Here is a 22,336-nt window from a genome sequence, read left to right as displayed (position 1 = left end):
GAATACCAGGTGCTTTAAGCTTTTGGAATTTTTTCACTTAGTATATAATAAATTTGGCAAAAAATAGAGTCAATGCCCGATCTCTGAATATAAGCAGGTTTGGGCCAGGTTAGTACTTGGATGAGAGACCGCCTAGGAATACCAGGTGCTTTAAGCTTTTGGGGTTTCTTTCCTACTTTTATAATGTACTGGCGAGTAGATTGGCTGATCTTTAAATAGCCTTCTCTTTGCAGCAGTCTTCGCTTATGGCCATACCAGCCTGGCTATGCCCGATCTTGTCTGATCTCGGAAGCTAAGCAGGTTTGGGCCTGGTTAGTGCCTGGATGGGAGACCGCCTGGGAATGCCAGGTACTCTAAGCTTTTTTGAAATTTTTCACTTAGTATATAATAATTTTGCCAAAAAATAGAGTCAATGCCCGATCTCTGAATATAAGCAGGTTTGCGCCAGGTTAGTACATGGATGGGAGACTGCCTGGGAATATCAGGTGCTTTAAATTTTTGGATATTTTTCACGAATTATATAATAATCTTGCAAAAAAAAAAAAAAAAAAAAGAGTCAATGCCCGATCTCTGAATCTTAGCAGGTTTAGGTCTGGTTAGTACTTGGATGAGAGACCGCCAAGGAATACCAGGTGCTTTAAGCTTTTGGAATTTTTTCACTTAGTATATAATAAATTTGGCAAAAAATAGAGTCAATGCCCGATCTCTGAATATAAGCAGGTTTGGGCCAGGTTAGTACATGGATGGGAGACTGCCTGGGAATACCAGGTGCTTTAAATTTTTGGATATTTTTCACGAATTATATAATAATCTTGCAAAAAAAAAAAAAAAAAAGAAGAAGTCAATGCCCGATCTCTGAATCTTAGCAGGTTAAGGTCTGGTTAGTACTTGAATGATAGACCGCCAAGGAATACCAGGTGCTTTAAGCTTTTGGAATTTTTTCACTTAGTATATAATAAATTTGGCAAAAAATAGAGTCAATGCCCGATCTCTGAATATAAGCAGGTTTGGGCCAGGTTAGTACTTGGATGAGAGACCGCCTAGGAATACCAGGTGCTTTAAGCTTTTGGGGTTTCTTTCCTACTTTTATAATGTACTGGCGAGTAGATTGGCTGATCTTTAAATAGCCTTCTCTTTGCAGCAGTCTTCGCTTATGGCCATACCAGCCTGGCTATGCCCGATCTTGTCTGATCTTGGAAGCTAAGCAGGTTTGGGCCTGGTTAGTGCCTGGATGGGAGACCGCCTGGGAATGCCAGGTACTCTAAGCTATTTTGAAATTTTTCACTTAGTATATAATAATTTTGCCAAAAAATAGAGTCAATGCCCGATCTCTGAATATAAGCAGGTTTGCGCCAGGTTAGTACATGGATGGGAGACTGCCTGGGAATATCAGGTGCTTTAAATTTTTGGATATTTTTCACGAATTATATAATAATCTTGCAAAAAAAAAAAAAAAAAAAAGAGTCAATGCCCGATCTCTGAATCTTAGCAGGTTTAGGTCTGGTTAGTACTTGGATGAGAGACCGCCAAGGAATACCAGGTGCTTTAAGCTTTTGGAATTTTTTCACTTAGTATATAATAAATTTGGCAAAAAATAGAGTCAGTGCCCGATCTCTGAATATAAGCAGGTTTGGGCCAGGTTAGTACATGGATGGGAGACTGCCTGGGAATACCAGGTGCTTTAAATTTTTGGATATTTTTAACAAATTATATAATAATCTTGCAAAAAAAAAAAAAAAAAGAAGAAGTCAATGCCCGATCTCTGAATCTTAGCAGGTTTGGGCCAGGTTAGTACTTGGATGAGAGACCGCCTAGGAATACCAGGTGCTTTAAGCTTTTGGGGTTTCTTTCCTACTTTTATAATGTACTGGCGAGTAGATTGGCTGATCTTTAAATAGCCTTCTCTTTGCAGCAGTCTTCGCTTATGGCCATACCAGCCTGGCTATGCCCGATCTTGTCTGATCTTGGAAGCTAAGCAGGTTTGGGCCTGGTTAGTGCCTGGATGGGAGACCGCCTGGGAATGCCAGGTACTCTAAGCTATTTTGAAATTTTTCACTTAGTATATAATAATTTTGCCAAAAAATAGAGTCAATGCCCGATCTCTGAATATAAGCAGGTTTGCGCCAGGTTAGTACATGGATGGGAGACTGCCTGGGAATATCAGGTGCTTTAAATTTTTGGATATTTTTCACGAATTATATAATAATCTTGCAAAAAAAAAAAAAAAAAAAAAGAGTCAATGCCCGATCTCTGAATCTTAGCAGGTTTAGGTCTGGTTAGTACTTGGATGAGAGACCGCCAAGGAATACCAGGTGCTTTAAGCTTTTGGAATTTTTTCACTTAGTATATAATAAATTTGGCAAAAAATAGAGTCAGTGCCCGATCTCTGAATATAAGCAGGTTTGGGCCAGGTTAGTACATGGATGGGAGACTGCCTGGGAATACCAGGTGCTTTAAATTTTTGGATATTTTTAACAAATTATATAATAATCTTGCAAAAAAAAAAAAAAAAGAAGAAGTCAATGCCCGATATCTGAATCTTAGCAGTTTAAGGTCTGGTTAGTACTTGAATGATAGACCGCCAAGGAATACCAGGTGCTTTAAGCTTTTGGAATTTTTTCACTTAGTATATAATAAATTTGGCAAAAAATAGAGTCAATGCCCGATCTCTGAATATAAGCAGGTTTGGGCCAGGTTAGTACTTGGATGAGAGACCGCCTAGGAATACCAGGTGCTTTAAGCTTTTGGGGTTTCTTTCCTACTTTTATAATGTACTGGCGAGTAGATTGGCTGATCTTTAAATAGCCTTCTCTTTGCAGCAGTCTTCGCTTATGGCCATACCAGCCTGGCTATGCCCGATCTTGTCTGATCTCGTAAGCTAAGCAGGTTTGGGCCTGGTTAGTGCCTGGATGGGAGACAGCCTGGGAATACCAGGTACTGTAAGCTTTTTTGAAATTTTTCACTTAGTATATAATAATTTTGCCAAAAAATAGAGTCAATGCCCGATCTCTGAATATAAGCAGGTTTGCGCCAGGTTAGTACATGGATGGGAGACTGCCTGGGAATATCAGGTGCTTTACATTTTTGGATATTTTTCATGAATTATATAATATTCTTGCAAAAAAAAAAAAAAAAAAAAGAGTCAATGCCCGATCTCTGAATCTTAGCAGATTTAGGTCTGGTTAGTACTTGGATGAGAGACCGCCAAGGAATACCAGGTGCTTTAAGCTTTTGGAATTTTTTCACTTAGTATATAATAAATTTGGCAAAAAATAGACTCAATGCCTGATCTCTGAATATAAGCAGGTTTGCGCCAGGTTAGTACATGGATGGGAGACTGCCTGGGAATACCAGGTGCTTTAAATTTTTGGATATTTTTCACAAATTATATAATATTCTTGCAAAAAAAAAAAAAAAAAAGAGTCAATGCCCGATCTCTGAATCTTAGCAGATTTAGGTCTGGTTAGTACTTGGATGAGAGACCGCCAAGGAATACCAGGTGCTTTAAGCTTTTGGAATTTTTTCACTTAGTATATAATAAATTTGGCAAAAAATAGAGTCAATGCCCGATCTCTGAATATAAGCAGGTTTGGGCCAGGTTAGTACATGGATGGGAGACTGCCTGGGAATACCAGGTGCTTTAAATTTTTGGATATTTTTCACGAATTATATAATATTCTTGCAAAAAAAAAAAAAAAGAAGAAGTCAATGCCCGATCTCTGAATCTTAGCAGGTTAAGGTCTGGTTAGTACTTGAATGATAGACCGCCAAGGAATACCAGGTGCTTTAAGCTTTTGGAATTTTTTCACTTAGTATATAATAAATTTGGCAAAAAATAGAGTCAATGCCCGATCTCTGAATATAAGCAGGTTTGGGCCAGGTTAGTACTTGGATGAGAGACCGCCTAGGAATACCAGGTGCTTTAAGCTTTTGGGGTTTCTTTCCTACTTTTATAATGTACTGGCGAGTAGATTGGCTGATCTTTAAATAGCCTTCTCTTTGCAGCAGTCTTCGCTTATGGCCATACCAGCCTGGCTATGCCCGATCTTGTCTGATCTTGGAAGCTAAGCAGGTTTGGGCCTGGTTAGTGCCTGGATGGGAGACCGCCTGGGAATGCCAGGTACTCTAAGCTATTTTGAAATTTTTCACTTAGTATATAATAATTTTGCCAAAAAATAGAGTCAATGCCCGATCTCTGAATATAAGCAGGTTTGCGCCAGGTTAGTACATGGATGGGAGACTGCCTGGGAATATCAGGTGCTTTAAATTTTTGGATATTTTTCACGAATTATATAATAATCTTGCAAAAAAAAAAAAAAAAAAAAGAGTCAATGCCCGATCTCTGAATCTTAGCAGGTTTAGGTCTGGTTAGTACTTGGATGAGAGACCGCCAAGGAATACCAGGTGCTTTAAGCTTTTGGAATTTTTTCACTTAGTATATAATAAATTTGGCAAAAAATAGAGTCAGTGCCCGATCTCTGAATATAAGCAGGTTTGGGCCAGGTTAGTACATGGATGGGAGACTGCCTGGGAATACCAGGTGCTTTAAATTTTTGGATATTTTTCACAAATTATATAATAATCTTGCAAAAAAAAAAAAAAAAAGAAGAAGTCAATGCCCGATCTCTGAATCTTAGCAGGTTTAAGGTCTGGTTAGTACTTGAATGATAGACCGCCAAGGAATACCAGGTGCTTTAAGCTTTTGGAATTTTTTCACTTAGTATATAATAAATTTGGCAAAAAATAGAGTCAATGCCCGATCTCTGAATATAAGCAGGTTTGGGCCAGGTTAGTACTTGGATGAGAGACCGCCTAGGAATACCAGGTGCTTTAAGCTTTTGGGGTTTCTTTCCTACTTTTATAATGTACTGGCGAGTAGATTGGCTGATCTTTAAATAGCCTTCTCTTTGCAGCAGTCTTCGCTTATGGCCATACCAGCCTGGCTATGCCCGATCTTGTCTGATCTCGTAAGCTAAGCAGGTTTGGGCCTGGTTAGTGCCTGGATGGGAGACAGCCTGGGAATACCAGGTACTGTAAGCTTTTTTGAAATTTTTCACTTAGTATATAATAATTTTGCCAAAAAATAGAGTCAATGCCCGATCTCTGAATATAAGCAGGTTTGCGCCAGGTTAGTACATGGATGGGAGACTGCCTGGGAATATCAGGTGCTTTAAATTTTTGGATATTTTTCACGAATTATATAATAATCTTGCAAAAAAAAAAAAAAAAAAAAGAGTCAATGCCCGATCTCTGAATCTTAGCAGGTTTAGGTCTGGTTAGTACTTGGATGAGAGACCGCCAAGGAATACCAGGTGCTTTAAGCTTTTGGAATTTTTTCACTTAGTATATAATAAATTTGGCAAAAAATAGAGTCAATGCCCGATCTCTGAATATAAGCAGGTTTGGGCCAGGTTAGTACTTGGATGAGAGACCGCCTAGGAATACCAGGTGCTTTAAGCTTTTGGGGTTTCTTTCCTACTTTTATAATGTACTGGCGAGTAGATTGGCTGATCTTTAAATAGCCTTCTCTTTGCAGCAGTCTTCGCTTATGGCCATACCAGCCTGGCTATGCCCGATCTTGTCTGATCTCGGAAGCTAAGCAGGTTTGGGCCTGGTTAGTGCCTGGATGGGAGACCGCCTGGGAATACCAGGTACTCTAAGCTATTTTGAAATTTTTCACTTAGTATATAATAATTTTGCCAAAAAATAGAGTCAATGCCCGATCTCTGAATATAAGCAGGTTTGCGCCAGGTTAGTACATGGATGGGAGACTGCCTGGGAATATCAGGTGCTTTAAATTTTTGGATATTTTTCACGAATTATATAATAATCTTGCAAAAAAAAAAAAAAAAAAAGAGTCAATGCCCGATCTCTGAATCTTAGCAGGTTTAGGTCTGGTTAGTACTTGGATGAGAGACCGCCAAGGAATACCAGGTGCTTTAAGCTTTTGGAATTTTTTCACTTAGTATATAATAAATTTGGCAAAAAATAGAGTCAATGCCCGATCTCTGAATATAAGCAGGTTTGGGCCAGGTTAGTACATGGATGGGAGACTGCCTGGGAATACCAGGTGCTTTAAATTTTTGGATATTTTTCACAAATTATATAATAATCTTGCAAAAAAAAAAAAAAAAGAAGAAGTCAATGCCCGATCTCTGAATCTTAGCAGGTTAAGGTCTGGTTAGTACTTGAATGATAGACCGCCAAGGAATACCAGGTGCTTTAAGCTTTTGGAATTTTTTCACTTAGTATATAATAAATTTGGCAAAAAATAGAGTCAATGCCCGATCTCTGAATATAAGCAGGTTTGGGCCAGGTTAGTACTTGGATGAGAGACCGCCTAGGAATACCAGGTGCTTTAAGCTTTTGGGGTTTCTTTCCTACTTTTATAATGTACTGGCGAGTAGATTGGCTGATCTTTAAATAGCCTTCTCTTTGCAGCAGTCTTCGCTTATGGCCATACCAGCCTGGCTATGCCCGATCTTGTCTGATCTCGTAAGCTAAGCAGGTTTGGGCCTGGTTAGTGCCTGGATGGGAGACAGCCTGGGAATACCAGGTACTGTAAGCTTTTTTGAAATTTTTCACTTAGTATATAATAATTTTGCCAAAAAATAGAGTCAATGCCCGATCTCTGAATATAAGCAGGTTTGCGCCAGGTTAGTACATGGATGGGAGACTGCCTGGGAATATCAGGTGCTTTACATTTTTGGATATTTTTCACGAATTATATAATATTCTTGCAAAAAAAAAAAAAAAAAAAAGAGTCAATGCCCGATCTCTGAATCTTAGCAGGTTTAGGTCTGGTTAGTACTTGGATGAGAGACCGCCAAGGAATACCAGGTGCTTTAAGCTTTTGGAATTTTTTCACTTAGTATATAATAAATTTGGCAAAAAATAGAGTCAATGCCTGATCTCTGAATATAAGCAGGTTTGGGCCAGGTTAGTACATGGATGGGAGACTGCCTGGGAATACCAGGTGCTTTAAATTTTTGGATATTTTTCACAAATTATATAATAATCTTGCAAAAAAAAAAAAAAAAAGAGTCAATGCCCGATCTCTGAATTTTAGCAGGTTTAGGTCTAGTTAGTACTTGGATGAGAGACCGCCAAGGAATACCAGGTGCTTTAAGCTTTTGGAATTTTTTCACTTAGTATATAATAAATTTGGCAAAAAATAGAGTCAATGCCCGATCTCTGAATATAAGCAGGTTTGGGCCAGGTTAGTACATGGATGGGAGACTGCCTGGGAATACCAGGTGCTTTAAATTTTTGGATATTTTTCACGAATTATATAATAATCTTGCAAAAAAAAAAAAAAAAGAAGAAGTCAATGCCCGATCTCTGAATCTTAGCAGGTTAAGGTCTGGTTAGTACTTGAATGATAGACCGCCAAGGAATACCAGGTGCTTTAAGCTTTTGGAATTTTTTCACTTAGTATATAATAAATTTGGCAAAAAATAGAGTCAATGCCCGATCTCTGAATATAAGCAGGTTTGGGCCAGGTTAGTACTTGGATGAGAGACCGCCTAGGAATACCAGGTGCTTTAAGCTTTTGGGGTTTCTTTCCTACTTTTATAATGTACTGGCGAGTAGATTGGCTGATCTTTAAATAGCCTTCTCTTTGCAGCAGTCTTCGCTTATGGCCATACCAGCCTGGCTATGCCCGATCTTGTCTGATCTCGGAAGCTAAGCAGGTTTGGGCCTGGTTAGTGCCTGGATGGGAGACCGCCTGGGAATGCCAGGTACTCTAAGCTATTTTGAAATTTTTCACTTAGTATATAATAATTTTGCCAAAAAATAGAGTCAATGCCCGATCTCTGAATATAAGCAGGTTTGCGCCAGGTTAGTACATGGATGGGAGACTGCCTGGGAATATCAGGTGCTTTACATTTTTGGATATTTTTCACGAATTATATAATATTCTTGCAAAAAAAAAAAAAAAAAAAAAGAGTCAATGCCCGATCTCTGAATCTTAGCAGGTTTAGGTCTGGTTAGTACTTGGATGAGAGACCGCCAAGGAATACCAGGTGCTTTAAGCTTTTGGAATTTTTTCACTTAGTATATAATAAATTTGGCAAAAAATAGAGTCAATGCCTGATCTCTGAATATAAGCAGGTTTGGGCCAGGTTAGTACATGGATGGGAGACTGCCTGGGAATACCAGGTGCTTTAAATTTTTGGATATTTTTCACAAATTATATAATAATCTTGCAAAAAAAAAAAAAAAAAGAGTCAATGCCCGATCTCTGAATTTTAGCAGGTTTAGGTCTAGTTAGTACTTGGATGAGAGACCGCCAAGGAATACCAGGTGCTTTAAGCTTTTGGAATTTTTTCACTTAGTATATAATAAATTTGGCAAAAAATAGAGTCAATGCCCGATCTCTGAATATAAGCAGGTTTGGGCCAGGTTAGTACATGGATGGGAGACTGCCTGGGAATACCAGGTGCTTTAAATTTTTGGATATTTTTCACGAATTATATAATAATCTTGCAAAAAAAAAAAAAAAGAAGAAGTCAATGCCCGATCTCTGAATCTTAGCAGGTTAAGGTCTGGTTAGTACTTGAATGATAGACCGCCAAGGAATACCAGGTGCTTTAAGCTTTTGGAATTTTTTCACTTAGTATATAATAAATTTGGCAAAAAATAGAGTCAATGCCCGATCTCTGAATATAAGCAGGTTTGGGCCAGGTTAGTACTTGGATGAGAGACCGCCTAGGAATACCAGGTGCTTTAAGCTTTTGGGGTTTCTTTCCTACTTTTATAATGTACTGGCGAGTAGATTGGCTGATCTTTAAATAGCCTTCTCTTTGCAGCAGTCTTCGCTTATGGCCATACCAGCCTGGCTATGCCCGATCTTGTCTGATCTCGGAAGCTAAGCAGGTTTGGGCCTGGTTAGTGCCTGGATGGGAGACCGCCTGGGAATGCCAGGTACTCTAAGCTATTTTGAAATTTTTCACTTAGTATATAATAATTTTGCCAAAAAATAGAGTCAATGCCCGATCTCTGAATATAAGCAGGTTTGCGCCAGGTTAGTACATGGATGGGAGACTGCCTGGGAATATCAGGTGCTTTAAATTTTTGGATATTTTTCACGAATTATATAATAATCTTGCAAAAAAAAAAAAAAAAAAAGAGTCAATGCCCGATCTCTGAATCTTAGCAGGTTTAGGTCTGGTTAGTACTTGGATGAGAGACCGCCAAGGAATACCAGGTGCTTTAAGCTTTTGGAATTTTTTCACTTAGTATATAATAAATTTGGCAAAAAATAGAGTCAATGCCCGATCTCTGAATATAAGCAGGTTTGGGCCAGGTTAGTACATGGATGGGAGACTGCCTGGGAATACCAGGTGCTTTAAATTTTTGGATATTTTTCACGAATTATATAATAATCTTGCAAAAAAAAAAAAAAAAAGAAGAAGTCAATGCCCGATCTCTGAATCTTAGCAGGTTAAGGTCTGGTTAGTACTTGAATGATAGACCGCCAAGGAATACCAGGTGCTTTAAGCTTTTGGAATTTTTTCACTTAGTATATAATAAATTTGGCAAAAAATAGAGTCAATGCCCGATCTCTGAATATAAGCAGGTTTGGGCCAGGTTAGTACTTGGATGAGAGACCGCCTAGGAATACCAGGTGCTTTAAGCTTTTGGGGTTTCTTTCCTACTTTTATAATGTACTGGCGAGTAGATTGGCTGATCTTTAAATAGCCTTCTCTTTGCAGCAGTCTTCGCTTATGGCCATACCAGCCTGGCTATGCCCGATCTTGTCTGATCTCGGAAGCTAAGCAGGTTTGGGCCTGGTTAGTGCCTGGATGGGAGACCGCCTGGGAATGCCAGGTACTCTAAGCTATTTTGAAATTTTTCACTTAGTATATAATAATTTTGCCAAAAAATAGAGTCAATGCCCGATCTCTGAATATAAGCAGGTTTGCGCCAGGTTAGTACATGGATGGGAGACTGCCTGGGAATATCAGGTGCTTTAAATTTTTGGATATTTTTCACGAATTATATAATAATCTTGCAAAAAAAAAAAAAAAAAAAAGAGTCAATGCCCGATCTCTGAATCTTAGCAGGTTTAGGTCTGGTTAGTACTTGGATGAGAGACCGCCAAGGAATACCAGGTGCTTTAAGCTTTTGGAATTTTTTCACTTAGTATATAATAAATTTGGCAAAAAATAGAGTCAATGCCCGATCTCTGAATATAAGCAGGTTTGGGCCAGGTTAGTACATGGATGGGAGACTGCCTGGGAATACCAGGTGCTTTAAATTTTTGGATATTTTTCACGAATTATATAATAATCTTGCAAAAAAAAAAAAAAAAAAAAGAGTCAATGCCCGATCTCTGAATCTTAGCAGGTTTAGGTCTGGTTAGTACTTGGATGAGAGACCGCCAAGGAATACCAGGTGCTTTAAGCTTTTGGAATTTTTTCACTTAGTATATAATAAATTTGGCAAAAAATAGAGTCAGTGCCCGATCTCTGAATATAAGCAGGTTTGGGCCAGGTTAGTACATGGATGGGAGACTGCCTGGGAATACCAGGTGCTTTAAATTTTTGGATATTTTTCACAAATTATATAATAATCTTGCAAAAAAAAAAAAAAAATAGAGTCAATGCCCGATCTCTGAATCTTAGCAGGTTTAGGTCTGGTTAGTACTTGGTTGAAAGACCGCCTAGGAATACCAGGTGCTTAAAGCTTTTGGAATTTTTTCACTTAGTATATAATAAATTTGGCAAAAAATAGAGTCAATGCCCGATCTCTGAATATAAGCAGGTTTGGGCCAGGTTAGTACATGGATGGGAGACTGCCTGGGAATACCAGGTGCTTTAAATTTTTGGATATTTTTCACGAATTATATAATAATCTTGCAAAAAAAAAAAAAAAAGAAGAAGTCAATGCCCGATCTCTGAATCTTAGCAGGTTAAGGTCTGGTTAGTACTTGAATGATAGACCGCCAAGGAATACCAGGTGCTTTAAGCTTTTGGAATTTTTTCACTTAGTATATAATAAATTTGGCAAAAAATAGAGTCAATGCCCGATCTCTGAATATAAGCAGGTTTGGGCCAGGTTAGTACTTGGATGAGAGACCGCCTAGGAATACCAGGTGCTTTAAGCTTTTGGGGTTTCTTTCCTACTTTTATAATGTACTGGCGAGTAGATTGGCTGATCTTTAAATAGCCTTCTCTTTGCAGCAGTCTTCGCTTATGGCCATACCAGCCTGGCTATGCCCGATCTTGTCTGATCTCGGAAGCTAAGCAGGTTTGGGCCTGGTTAGTGCCTGGATGGGAGACCGCCTGGGAATGCCAGGTACTCTAAGCTTTTTTGAAATTTTTCACTTAGTATATAATAATTTTGCCAAAAAATAGAGTCAATGCCCGATCTCTGAATATAAGCAGGTTTGCGCCAGGTTAGTACATGGATGGGAGACTGCCTGGGAATATCAGGTGCTTTACATTTTTGGATATTTTTCACGAATTATATAATATTCTTGCAAAAAAAAAAAAAAAAAAAAGAGTCAATGCCCGATCTCTGAATCTTAGCAGGTTTAGGTCTGGTTAGTACTTGGATGAGAGACCGCCAAGGAATACCAGGTGCTTTAAGCTTTTGGAATTTTTTCACTTAGTATATAATAAATTTGGCAAAAAATAGAGTCAATGCCTGATCTCTGAATATAAGCAGGTTTGCGCCAGGTTAGTACATGGATGGGAGACTGCCTGGGAATACCAGGTGCTTTAAATTTTTGGATATTTTTCACAAATTATATAATAATCTTGCAAAAAAAAAAAAAAAAAAGAGTCAATGCCCGATCTCTGAATCTTAGCAGGTTTAGGTCTGGTTAGTACTTGGATGAGAGACCGCCAAGGAATACCAGGTGCTTTAAGCTTTTGGAATTTTTTCACTTAGTATATAATAAATTTGGCAAAAAATAGAGTCAATGCCCGATCTCTGAATATAAGCAGGTTTGGGCCAGGTTAGTACATGGATGGGAGACTGCCTGGGAATACCAGGTGCTTTAAATTTTTGGATATTTTTCACGAATTATATAATATTCTTGCAAAAAAAAAAAAAAAGAAGAAGTCAATGCCCGATCTCTGAATCTTAGCAGGTTAAGGTCTGGTTAGTACTTGAATGATAGACCGCCAAGGAATACCAGGTGCTTTAAGCTTTTGGAATTTTTTCACTTAGTATATAATAAATTTGGCAAAAAATAGAGTCAATGCCCGATCTCTGAATATAAGCAGGTTTGGGCCAGGTTAGTACTTGGATGAGAGACCGCCTAGGAATACCAGGTGCTTTAAGCTTTTGGGGTTTCTTTCCTACTTTTATAATGTACTGGCGAGTAGATTGGCTGATCTTTAAATAGCCTTCTCTTTGCAGCAGTCTTCGCTTATGGCCATACCAGCCTGGCTATGCCCGATCTTGTCTGATCTTGGAAGCTAAGCAGGTTTGGGCCTGGTTAGTGCCTGGATGGGAGACCGCCTGGGAATGCCAGGTACTCTAAGCTATTTTGAAATTTTTCACTTAGTATATAATAATTTTGCCAAAAAATAGAGTCAATGCCCGATCTCTGAATATAAGCAGGTTTGCGCCAGGTTAGTACATGGATGGGAGACTGCCTGGGAATATCAGGTGCTTTAAATTTTTGGATATTTTTCACGAATTATATAATAATCTTGCAAAAAAAAAAAAAAAAAAAAAGAGTCAATGCCCGATCTCTGAATCTTAGCAGGTTTAGGTCTGGTTAGTACTTGGATGAGAGACCGCCAAGGAATACCAGGTGCTTTAAGCTTTTGGAATTTTTTCACTTAGTATATAATAAATTTGGCAAAAAATAGAGTCAGTGCCCGATCTCTGAATATAAGCAGGTTTGGGCCAGGTTAGTACATGGATGGGAGACTGCCTGGGAATACCAGGTGCTTTAAATTTTTGGATATTTTTCACAAATTATATAATAATCTTGCAAAAAAAAAAAAAAAAGAAGAAGTCAATGCCCGATCTCTGAATCTTAGCAGGTTAAGGTCTGGTTAGTACTTGAATGATAGACCGCCAAGGAATACCAGGTGCTTTAAGCTTTTGGAATTTTTTCACTTAGTATATAATAAATTTGGCAAAAAATAGAGTCAATGCCCGATCTCTGAATATAAGCAGGTTTGGGCCAGGTTAGTACTTGGATGAGAGACCGCCTAGGAATACCAGGTGCTTTAAGCTTTTGGGGTTTCTTTCCTACTTTTATAATGTACTGGCGAGTAGATTGGCTGATCTTTAAATAGCCTTCTCTTTGCAGCAGTCTTCGCTTATGGCCATACCAGCCTGGCTATGCCCGATCTTGTCTGATCTCGTAAGCTAAGCAGGTTTGGGCCTGGTTAGTGCCTGGATGGGAGACCGCCTGGGAATACCAGGTACTGTAAGCTTTTTTGAAATTTTTCACTTAGTATATAATAATTTTGCCAAAAAATAGAGTCAATGCCCGATCTCTGAATATAAGCAGGTTTGCGCCAGGTTAGTACATGGATGGGAGACTGCCTGGGAATATCAGGTGCTTTAAATTTTTGGATATTTTTCACGAATTATATAATATTCTTGCAAAAAAAAAAAAAAAAAAAAAGAGTCAATGCCCGATCTCTGAATCTTAGCAGGTTTAGGTCTGGTTAGTACTTGGATGAGAGACCGCCAAGGAATACCAGGTGCTTTAAGCTTTTGGAATTTTTTCACTTAGTATATAATAAATTTGGCAAAAAATAGAGTCAATGCCTGATCTCTGAATATAAGCAGGTTTGGGCCAGGTTAGTACATGGATGGGAGACTGCCTGGGAATACCAGGTGCTTTAAATTTTTGGATATTTTTCACAAATTATATAATAATCTTGCAAAAAAAAAAAAAAAAAGAGTCAATGCCCGATCTCTGAATCTTAGCAGGTTTAGGTCTGGTTAGTACTTGGATGAGAGACCGCCAAGGAATACCAGGTGCTTTAAGCTTTTGGAATTTTTTCACTTAGTATATAATAAATTTGGCAAAAAATAGAGTCAATGCCCGATCTCTGAATATAAGCAGGTTTGGGCCAGGTTAGTACATGGATGGGAGACTGCCTGGGAATACCAGGTGCTTTAAATTTTTGGATATTTTTCACGAATTATATAATAATCTTGCAAAAAAAAAAAAAAAGAAGAAGTCAATGCCCGATCTCTGAATCTTAGCAGGTTAAGGTCTGGTTAGTACTTGAATGATAGACCGCCAAGGAATACCAGGTGCTTTAAGCTTTTGGAATTTTTTCACTTAGTATATAATAAATTTGGCAAAAAATAGAGTCAATGCCCGATCTCTGAATATAAGCAGGTTTGGGCCAGGTTAGTACTTGGATGAGAGACCGCCTAGGAATACCAGGTGCTTTAAGCTTTTGGGGTTTCTTTCCTACTTTTATAATGTACTGGCGAGTAGATTGGCTGATCTTTAAATAGCCTTCTCTTTGCAGCAGTCTTCGCTTATGGCCATACCAGCCTGGCTATGCCCGATCTTGTCTGATCTCGGAAGCTAAGCAGGTTTGGGCCTGGTTAGTGCCTGGATGGGAGACCGCCTGGGAATACCAGGTACTGTAAGCTTTTTTGAAATTTTTCACTTAGTATATAATAATTTTGCCAAAAAATAGAGTCAATGCCCGATCTCTGAATATAAGCAGGTTTGCGCCAGGTTAGTACATGGATGGGAGACTGCCTGGGAATATCAGGTGCTTTAAATTTTTGGATATTTTTCACGAATTATATAATATTCTTGCAAAAAAAAAAAAAAAAAAGAGTCAATGCCCGATCTCTGAATCTTAGCAGGTTTAGGTCTGGTTAGTACTTGGATGAGAGACCGCCAAGGAATACCAGGTGCTTTAAGCTTTTGGAATTTTTTCACTTAGTATATAATAAATTTGGCAAAAAATAGAGTCAATGCCTGATCTCTGAATATAAGCAGGTTTGGGCCAGGTTAGTACATGGATGGGAGACTGCCTGGGAATACCAGGTGCTTTAAATTTTTGGATATTTTTCACAAATTATATAATAATCTTGCAAAAAAAAAAAAAAAAAGAGTCAATGCCCGATCTCTGAATCTTAGCAGGTTTAGGTCTGGTTAGTACTTGGATGAGAGACCGCCAAGGAATACCAGGTGCTTTAAGCTTTTGGAATTTTTTCACTTAGTATATAATAAATTTGGCAAAAAATAGAGTCAATGCCCGATCTCTGAATATAAGCAGGTTTGGGCCAGGTTAGTACATGGATGGGAGACTGCCTGGGAATACCAGGTGCTTTAAATTTTTGGATATTTTTCACGAATTATATAATAATCTTGCAAAAAAAAAAAAAAAAGAAGAAGTCAATGCCCGATCTCTGAATCTTAGCAGGTTAAGGTCTGGTTAGTACTTGAATGATAGACCGCCAAGGAATACCAGGTGCTTTAAGCTTTTGGAATTTTTTCACTTAGTATATAATAAATTTGGCAAAAAATAGAGTCAATGCCCGATCTCTGAATATAAGCAGGTTTGGGCCAGGTTAGTACTTGGATGAGAGACCGCCTAGGAATACCAGGTGCTTTAAGCTTTTGGGGTTTCTTTCCTACTTTTATAATGTACTGGCGAGTAGATTGGCTGATCTTTAAATAGCCTTCTCTTTGCAGCAGTCTTCGCTTATGGCCATACCAGCCTGGCTATGCCCGATCTTGTCTGATCTCGGAAGCTAAGCAGGTTTGGGCCTGGTTAGTGCCTGGATGGGAGACCGCCTGGGAATGCCAGGTACTCTAAGCTATTTTGAAATTTTTCACTTAGTATATAATAATTTTGCCAAAAAATAGAGTCAATGCCCGATCTCTGAATATAAGCAGGTTTGCGCCAGGTTAGTACATGGATGGGAGACTGCCTGGGAATATCAGGTGCTTTAAATTTTTGGATATTTTTCACGAATTATATAATATTCTTGCAAAAAAAAAAAAAAAAAAAAAGAGTCAATGCCCGATCTCTGAATCTTAGCAGGTTTAGGTCTGGTTAGTACTTGGATGAGAGACCGCCAAGGAATACCAGGTGCTTTAAGCTTTTGGAATTTTTTCACTTAGTATATAATAAATTTGGCAAAAAATAGAGTCAATGCCTGATCTCTGAATATAAGCAGGTTTGGGCCAGGTTAGTACATGGATGGGAGACTGCCTGGGAATACCAGGTGCTTTAAATTTTTGGATATTTTTCACAAATTATATAATAATCTTGCAAAAAAAAAAAAAAAAAGAGTCAATGCCCGATCTCTGAATTTTAGCAGGTTTAGGTCTGGTTAGTACTTGGATGAGAGACCGCCAAGGAATACCAGGTGCTTTAAGCTTTTGGAATTTTTTCACTTAGTATATAATAAATTTGGCAAAAAATAGAGTCAATGCCCGATCTCTGAATATAAGCAGGTTTGGGCCAGGTTAGTACATGGATGGGAGACTGCCTGGGAATACCAGGTGCTTTAAATTTTTGGATATTTTTCACGAATTATATAATAATCTTGCAAAAAAAAAAAAAAAAGAAGAAGTCAATGCCCGATCTCTGAATCTTAGCAGGTTAAGGTCTGGTTAGTACTTGAATGATAGACCGCCAAGGAATACCAGGTGCTTTAAGCTTTTGGAATTTTTTCACTTAGTATATAATAAATTTGGCAAAAAATAGAGTCAATGCCCGATCTCTGAATATAAGCAGGTTTGGGCCAGGTTAGTACTTGGATGAGAGACCGCCTAGGAATACCAGGTGCTTTAAGCTTTTGGGGTTTCTTTCCTACTTTTATAATGTACTGGCGAGTAGATTGGCTGATCTTTAAATAGCCTTCTCTTTGCAGCAGTCTTCGCTTATGGCCATACCAGCCTGGCTATGCCCGATCTTGTCTGATCTCGGAAGCTAAGCAGGTTTGGGCCTGGTTAGTGCCTGGATGGGAGACCGCCTGGGAATGCCAGGTACTCTAAGCTATTTTGAAATTTTTCACTTAGTATATAATAATTTTGCCAAAAAATAGAGTCAATGCCCGATCTCTGAATATAAGCAGGTTTGCGCCAGGTTAGTACATGGATGGGAGACTGCCTGGGAATATCAGGTGCTTTAAATTTTTGGATATTTTTCACGAATTATATAATATTCTTGCAAAAAAAAAAAAAAAAAAAAGAGTCAATGCCCGATCTCTGAATCTTAGCAGGTTTAGGTCTGGTTAGTACTTGGATGAGAGACCGCCAAGGAATACCAGGTGCTTTAAGCTTTTGGAATTTTTTCACTTAGTATATAATAAATTTGGCAAAAAATAGAGTCAATGCCTGATCTCTGAATATAAGCAGGTTTGGGCCAGGTTAGTACATGGATGGGAGACTGCCTGGGAATACCAGGTGCTTTAAATTTTTGGATATTTTTCACAAATTATATAATAATCTTGCAAAAAAAAAAAAAAAAAGAGTCAATGCCCGATCTCTGAATTTTAGCAGGTTTAGGTCTAGTTAGTACTTGGATGAGAGACCGCCAAGGAATACCAGGTGCTTTAAGCTTTTGGAATTTTTTCACTTAGTATATAATAAATTTGGCAAAAAATAGAGTCAATGCCCGATCTCTGAATATAAGCAGGTTTGGGCCAGGTTAGTACATGGATGGGAGACTGCCTGGGAATACCAGGTGCTTTAAATTTTTGGATATTTTTCACGAATTATATAATAATCTTGCAAAAAAAAAAAAAAAGAAGAAGTCAATGCCCGATCTCTGAATCTTAGCAGGTTAAGGTCTGGTTAGTACTTGAATGATAGACCGCCAAGGAATACCAGGTGCTTTAAGCTTTTGGAATTTTTTCACTTAGTATATAATAAATTTGGCAAAAAATAGAGTCAATGCCCGATCTCTGAATATAAGCAGGTTTGGGCCAGGTTAGTACTTGGATGAGAGACCGCCTAGGAATACCAGGTGCTTTAAGCTTTTGGGGTTTCTTTCCTACTTTTATAATGTACTGGCGAGTAGATTGGCTGATCTTTAAATAGCCTTCTCTTTGCAGCAGTCTTCGCTTATGGCCATACCAGCCTGGCTATGCCCGATCTTGTCTGATCTCGGAAGCTAAGCAGGTTTGGGCCTGGTTAGTGCCTGGATGGGAGACCGCCTGGGAATGCCAGGTACTCTAAGCTATTTTGAAATTTTTCACTTAGTATATAATAATTTTGCCAAAAAATAGAGTCAATGCCCGATCTCTGAATATAAGCAGGTTTGCGCCAGGTTAGTACATGGATGGGAGACTGCCTGGGAATATCAGGTGCTTTAAATTTTTGGATATTTTTCACGAATTATATAATAATCTTGCAAAAAAAAAAAAAAAAAAGAGTCAATGCCCGATCTCTGAATCTTAGCAGGTTTAGGTCTGGTTAGTACTTGGATGAGAGACCGCCAAGGAATACCAGGTGCTTTAAGCTTTTGGAATTTTTTCACTTAGTATATAATAAATTTGGCAAAAAATAGAGTCAATGCCCGATCTCTGAATATAAGCAGGTTTGGGCCAGGTTAGTACATGGATGGGAGACTGCCTGGGAATACCAGGTGCTTTAAATTTTTGGATATTTTTCACGAATTATATAATAATCTTGCAAAAAAAAAAAAAAAAGAAGAAGTCAATGCCCGATCTCTGAATCTTAGCAGGTTAAGGTCTGGTTAGTACTTGAATGATAGACCGCCAAGGAATACCAGGTGCTTTAAGCTTTTGGAATTTTTTCACTTAGTATATAATAAATTTGGCAAAAAATAGAGTCAATGCCCGATCTCTGAATATAAGCAGGTTTGGGCCAGGTTAGTACTTGGATGAGAGACCGCCTAGGAATACCAGGTGCTTTAAGCTTTTGGGGTTTCTTTCCTACTTTTATAATGTACTGGCGAGTAGATTGGCTGATCTTTAAATAGCCTTCTCTTTGCAGCAGTCTTCGCTTATGGCCATACCAGCCTGGCTATGCCCGATCTTGTCTGATCTCGGAAGCTAAGCAGGTTTGGGCCTGGTTAGTGCCTGGATGGGAGACCGCCTGGGAATGCCAGGTACTCTAAGCTATTTTGAAATTTTTCACTTAGTATATAATAATTTTGCCAAAAAATAGAGTCAATGCCCGATCTCTGAATATAAGCAGGTTTGCGCCAGGTTAGTACATGGATGGGAGACTGCCTGGGAATATCAGGTGCTTTAAATTTTTGGATATTTTTCACGAATTATATAATAATCTTGCAAAAAAAAAAAAAAAAAAAAGAGTCAATGCCCGATCTCTGAATCTTAGCAGGTTTAGGTCTGGTTAGTACTTGGATGAGAGACCGCCAAGGAATACCAGGTGCTTTAAGCTTTTGGAATTTTTTCACTTAGTATATAATAAATTTGGCAAAAAATAGAGTCAATGCCCGATCTCTGAATATAAGCAGGTTTGGGCCAGGTTAGTACATGGATGGGAGACTGCCTGGGAATACCAGGTGCTTTAAATTTTTGGATATTTTTCACGAATTATATAATAATCTTGCAAAAAAAAAAAAAAAAAAGAGTCAATGCCCGATCTCTGAATCTTAGCAGGTTTAGGTCTGGTTAGTACTTGGATGAGAGACCGCCAAGGAATACCAGGTGCTTTAAGCTTTTGGAATTTTTTCACTTAGTATATAATAAATTTGGCAAAAAATAGAGTCAATGCCCGATCTCTGAATATAAGCAGGTTTGGGCCAGGTTAGTACATGGATGGGAGACTGCCTGGGAATACCAGGTGCTTTAAATTTTTGGATATTTTTCACGAATTATATAATAATCTTGCAAAAAAAAAAAAAAAAGAGTCAATGCCCGATCTCTGAATCTTAGCAGGTTTAGGTCTGGTTAGTACTTGGATTGAAAGACCGCCTAGGAATACCAGGTGCTTTAAAGCTTTTGGAATTTTTTCACTTAGTATATAATAAATTTGGCAAAAAATAGAGTCAATGCCCGATCTCTGAATATAAGCAGGTTTGGGCCAGGTTAGTACATGGATGGGAGACTGCCTGGGAATACCAGGTGCTTTAAATTTTTGGATATTTTTCACGAATTATATAATAATCTTGCAAAAAAAAAAAAAAAAGAAGAAGTCAATGCCCGATCTCTGAATCTTAGCAGGTTAAGGTCTGGTTAGTACTTGAATGATAGACCGCCAAGGAATACCAGGTGCTTTAAGCTTTTGGAATTTTTTCACTTAGTATATAATAAATTTGGCAAAAAATAGAGTCAATGCCCGATCTCTGAATATAAGCAGGTTTGGGCCAGGTTAGTACTTGGATGAGAGACCGCCTAGGAATACCAGGTGCTTTAAGCTTTTGGGGTTTCTTTCCTACTTTTATAATGTACTGGCGAGTAGATTGGCTGATCTTTAAATAGCCTTCTCTTTGCAGCAGTCTTCGCTTATGGCCATACCAGCCTGGCTATGCCCGATCTTGTCTGATCTCGGTAAGCTAAGCAGGTTTGGGCCTGGTTAGTGCCTGGATGGGAGACCGCCTGGGAATGCCAGGTACTCTAAGCTATTTTGAAATTTTCACTTAGTATATAATAATTTTGCCAAAAAATAGAGTCAATGCCCGATCTCTGAATATAAGCAGGTTTGCGCCAGGTTAGTACATGGATGGGAGACTGCCTGGGAATATCAGGTGCTTTAAATTTTGGATATTTTTCACGAATTATATAATATTCTTGCAAAAAAAAAAAAAAAAAAAAAGAGTCAATGCCCGATCTCTGAATCTTAGCAGGTTTAGGTCTGGTTAGTACTTGGATGAGAGACCGCCAAGGAATACCAGGTGCTTTAAGCTTTTGGAATTTTTTCACTTAGTATATAATAAATTTGGCAAAAAATAGAGTCAATGCCTGATCTCTGAATATAAGCAGGTTTGGGCCAGGTTAGTACATGGATGGGAGACTGCCTGGGAATACCAGGTGCTTTAAATTTTTGGATATTTTTCACAAATTATATAATAATCTTGCAAAAAAAAAAAAAAAAAAGAGTCAATGCCCGATCTCTGAATCTTAGCAGTTTAGGTCTGGTTAGTACTTGGATGAGAGACCGCCAAGGAATACCAGGTGCTTTAAGCTTTTGGAATTTTTTCACTTAGTATATAATAAATTTGGCAAAAAATAGAGTCAATGCCCGATCTCTGAATATAAGCAGGTTTGGGCCAGGTTAGTACATGGATGGGAGACTGCCTGGGAATACCAGGTGCTTTAAATTTTTGGATATTTTTCACGAATTATATAATAATCTTGCAAAAAAAAAAAAAAAGAAGAAGTCAATGCCCGATCTCTGAATCTTAGCAGGTTAAGGTCTGGTTAGTACTTGAATGATAGACCGCCAAGGAATACCAGGTGCTTTAAGCTTTTGGAATTTTTTCACTTAGTATATAATAAATTTGGCAAAAATAGAGTCAATGCCCGATCTCTGAATATAAGCAGGTTTGGGCCAGGTTAGTACTTGGATGAGAGACCGCCTAGGAATACCAGGTGCTTTAAGCTTTTGGGGTTTCTTTCCTACTTTTATAATGTACTGGCGAGTAGATTGGCTGATCTTTAAATAGCCTTCTCTTTGCAGCAGTTCTTCGCTTATGGCCATACCAGCCTGGCTATGCCCGATCTTGTCTGATCTCGGAAGCTAAGCAGGTTTGGGCCTGGTTTAGTGCCTGGATGGGAGACCGCCTGGGAATGCCAGGTACTCTAAGCTATTTTTGAAATTTTTCACTTAGTATATAATAATTTTGCCAAAAAATAGAGTCAATGCCCGATCTCTGAATATTAAGCAGGTTTGCGCCAGGTTAGTACATGGATGGGAGACTGCCTGGGAATATCAGGTGCTTTAAATTTTTGGATATTTTTCACGAATTATATAATAATCTTGCAAAAAAAAAAAAAAAAAAAAGAGAGTCAATGCCCGATCTCTGAATCTTAGCAGTTTAGGTCTGGTTAGTACTTGGATGAGAGACCGCCAAGGAATACCAGGTGCTTTAAGCTTTTGGAATTTTTTCACTTAGTATATAATAAATTTGGCAAAAAATAGAGTCAATGCCGATCTCTGAATATAAGCAGGTTTGGGCCAGGTTAGTACATGGATGGGAGACTGCCTGGGATACCAGGTGCTTTAAATTTTTGGATATTTTTAACAAATTATATAAATATCTTGCAAAAAAAAAAAAAAAAAAGAGTCAATGCCCGATCTCTGAATCTTAGCAGGTTAAGGTCTGGTTAGTACTTGAATGATAGACCGCAAGGAATACCAGGTGCTTTAAGCTTTTGGAATTTTTTCCTTAGTATATAATAAATTTGGCAAAAAATAGAGTCAATGCCCGATTCT

The 22,336-nt window shown here is 38.3% G+C and overlaps 1 non-coding gene and 20 pseudogenes across 1 annotated transcript; all 21 read left to right on the top strand.

The window, feature by feature from the left end:
- Positions 1-241: 241 nt before the first annotated feature.
- LOC113085582 (uncharacterized) lies at positions 242-360 on the top strand (annotated as a pseudogene).
- A 789-nt stretch (positions 361-1,149) lies between these two features.
- Positions 1,150-1,268, top strand: LOC113085587 (uncharacterized; annotated as a pseudogene).
- A 652-nt stretch (positions 1,269-1,920) lies between these two features.
- LOC113085585 (uncharacterized) lies at positions 1,921-2,039 on the top strand (annotated as a pseudogene).
- Positions 2,040-2,827: 788 nt separating this feature from the next.
- On the top strand, positions 2,828-2,946 carry LOC113085591 (uncharacterized; annotated as a pseudogene).
- Positions 2,947-4,013: 1,067 nt separating this feature from the next.
- Positions 4,014-4,132, top strand: LOC113085584 (uncharacterized; annotated as a pseudogene).
- Positions 4,133-4,921: 789 nt separating this feature from the next.
- On the top strand, positions 4,922-5,040 carry LOC113085590 (uncharacterized; annotated as a pseudogene).
- Positions 5,041-5,544: 504 nt separating this feature from the next.
- LOC113085586 (uncharacterized) lies at positions 5,545-5,663 on the top strand (annotated as a pseudogene).
- Positions 5,664-6,449: 786 nt separating this feature from the next.
- LOC113085589 (uncharacterized) lies at positions 6,450-6,568 on the top strand (annotated as a pseudogene).
- A 1,067-nt stretch (positions 6,569-7,635) lies between these two features.
- LOC113085581 (uncharacterized) lies at positions 7,636-7,754 on the top strand (annotated as a pseudogene).
- A 1,067-nt stretch (positions 7,755-8,821) lies between these two features.
- Positions 8,822-8,940, top strand: LOC113085580 (uncharacterized; annotated as a pseudogene).
- Positions 8,941-9,727: 787 nt separating this feature from the next.
- On the top strand, positions 9,728-9,846 carry LOC113085579 (uncharacterized; annotated as a pseudogene).
- Positions 9,847-11,197: 1,351 nt separating this feature from the next.
- On the top strand, positions 11,198-11,316 carry LOC113085578 (uncharacterized; annotated as a pseudogene).
- A 1,067-nt stretch (positions 11,317-12,383) lies between these two features.
- Positions 12,384-12,502, top strand: LOC113085583 (uncharacterized; annotated as a pseudogene).
- Positions 12,503-13,290: 788 nt separating this feature from the next.
- LOC113085593 (uncharacterized) lies at positions 13,291-13,409 on the top strand (annotated as a pseudogene).
- Positions 13,410-14,476: 1,067 nt separating this feature from the next.
- On the top strand, positions 14,477-14,595 carry LOC113085575 (5S ribosomal RNA). Its single transcript, XR_003284330.1, has one exon. It is a non-coding gene; the product is annotated as a 5S ribosomal RNA (ribosomal RNA).
- A 1,065-nt stretch (positions 14,596-15,660) lies between these two features.
- Positions 15,661-15,779, top strand: LOC113085577 (uncharacterized; annotated as a pseudogene).
- A 1,068-nt stretch (positions 15,780-16,847) lies between these two features.
- LOC113085576 (uncharacterized) lies at positions 16,848-16,966 on the top strand (annotated as a pseudogene).
- A 1,066-nt stretch (positions 16,967-18,032) lies between these two features.
- LOC113085595 (uncharacterized) lies at positions 18,033-18,151 on the top strand (annotated as a pseudogene).
- A 785-nt stretch (positions 18,152-18,936) lies between these two features.
- On the top strand, positions 18,937-19,055 carry LOC113085594 (uncharacterized; annotated as a pseudogene).
- A 1,349-nt stretch (positions 19,056-20,404) lies between these two features.
- On the top strand, positions 20,405-20,524 carry LOC113085592 (uncharacterized; annotated as a pseudogene).
- A 1,065-nt stretch (positions 20,525-21,589) lies between these two features.
- Positions 21,590-21,709, top strand: LOC113085588 (uncharacterized; annotated as a pseudogene).
- The last annotated feature ends 627 nt before the right edge of the window (positions 21,710-22,336 follow it).

Source organism: Carassius auratus, unplaced genomic scaffold, assembly GCF_003368295.1.
Source record: "Carassius auratus strain Wakin unplaced genomic scaffold, ASM336829v1 scaf_tig00041917, whole genome shotgun sequence".
Classification (NCBI taxonomy): domain Eukaryota; kingdom Metazoa; phylum Chordata; class Actinopteri; order Cypriniformes; family Cyprinidae; genus Carassius; species Carassius auratus.
The sequence above is the reverse complement of the archived record's forward strand: the minus strand, read 5'-3'. Positions and strand labels throughout refer to the sequence as shown.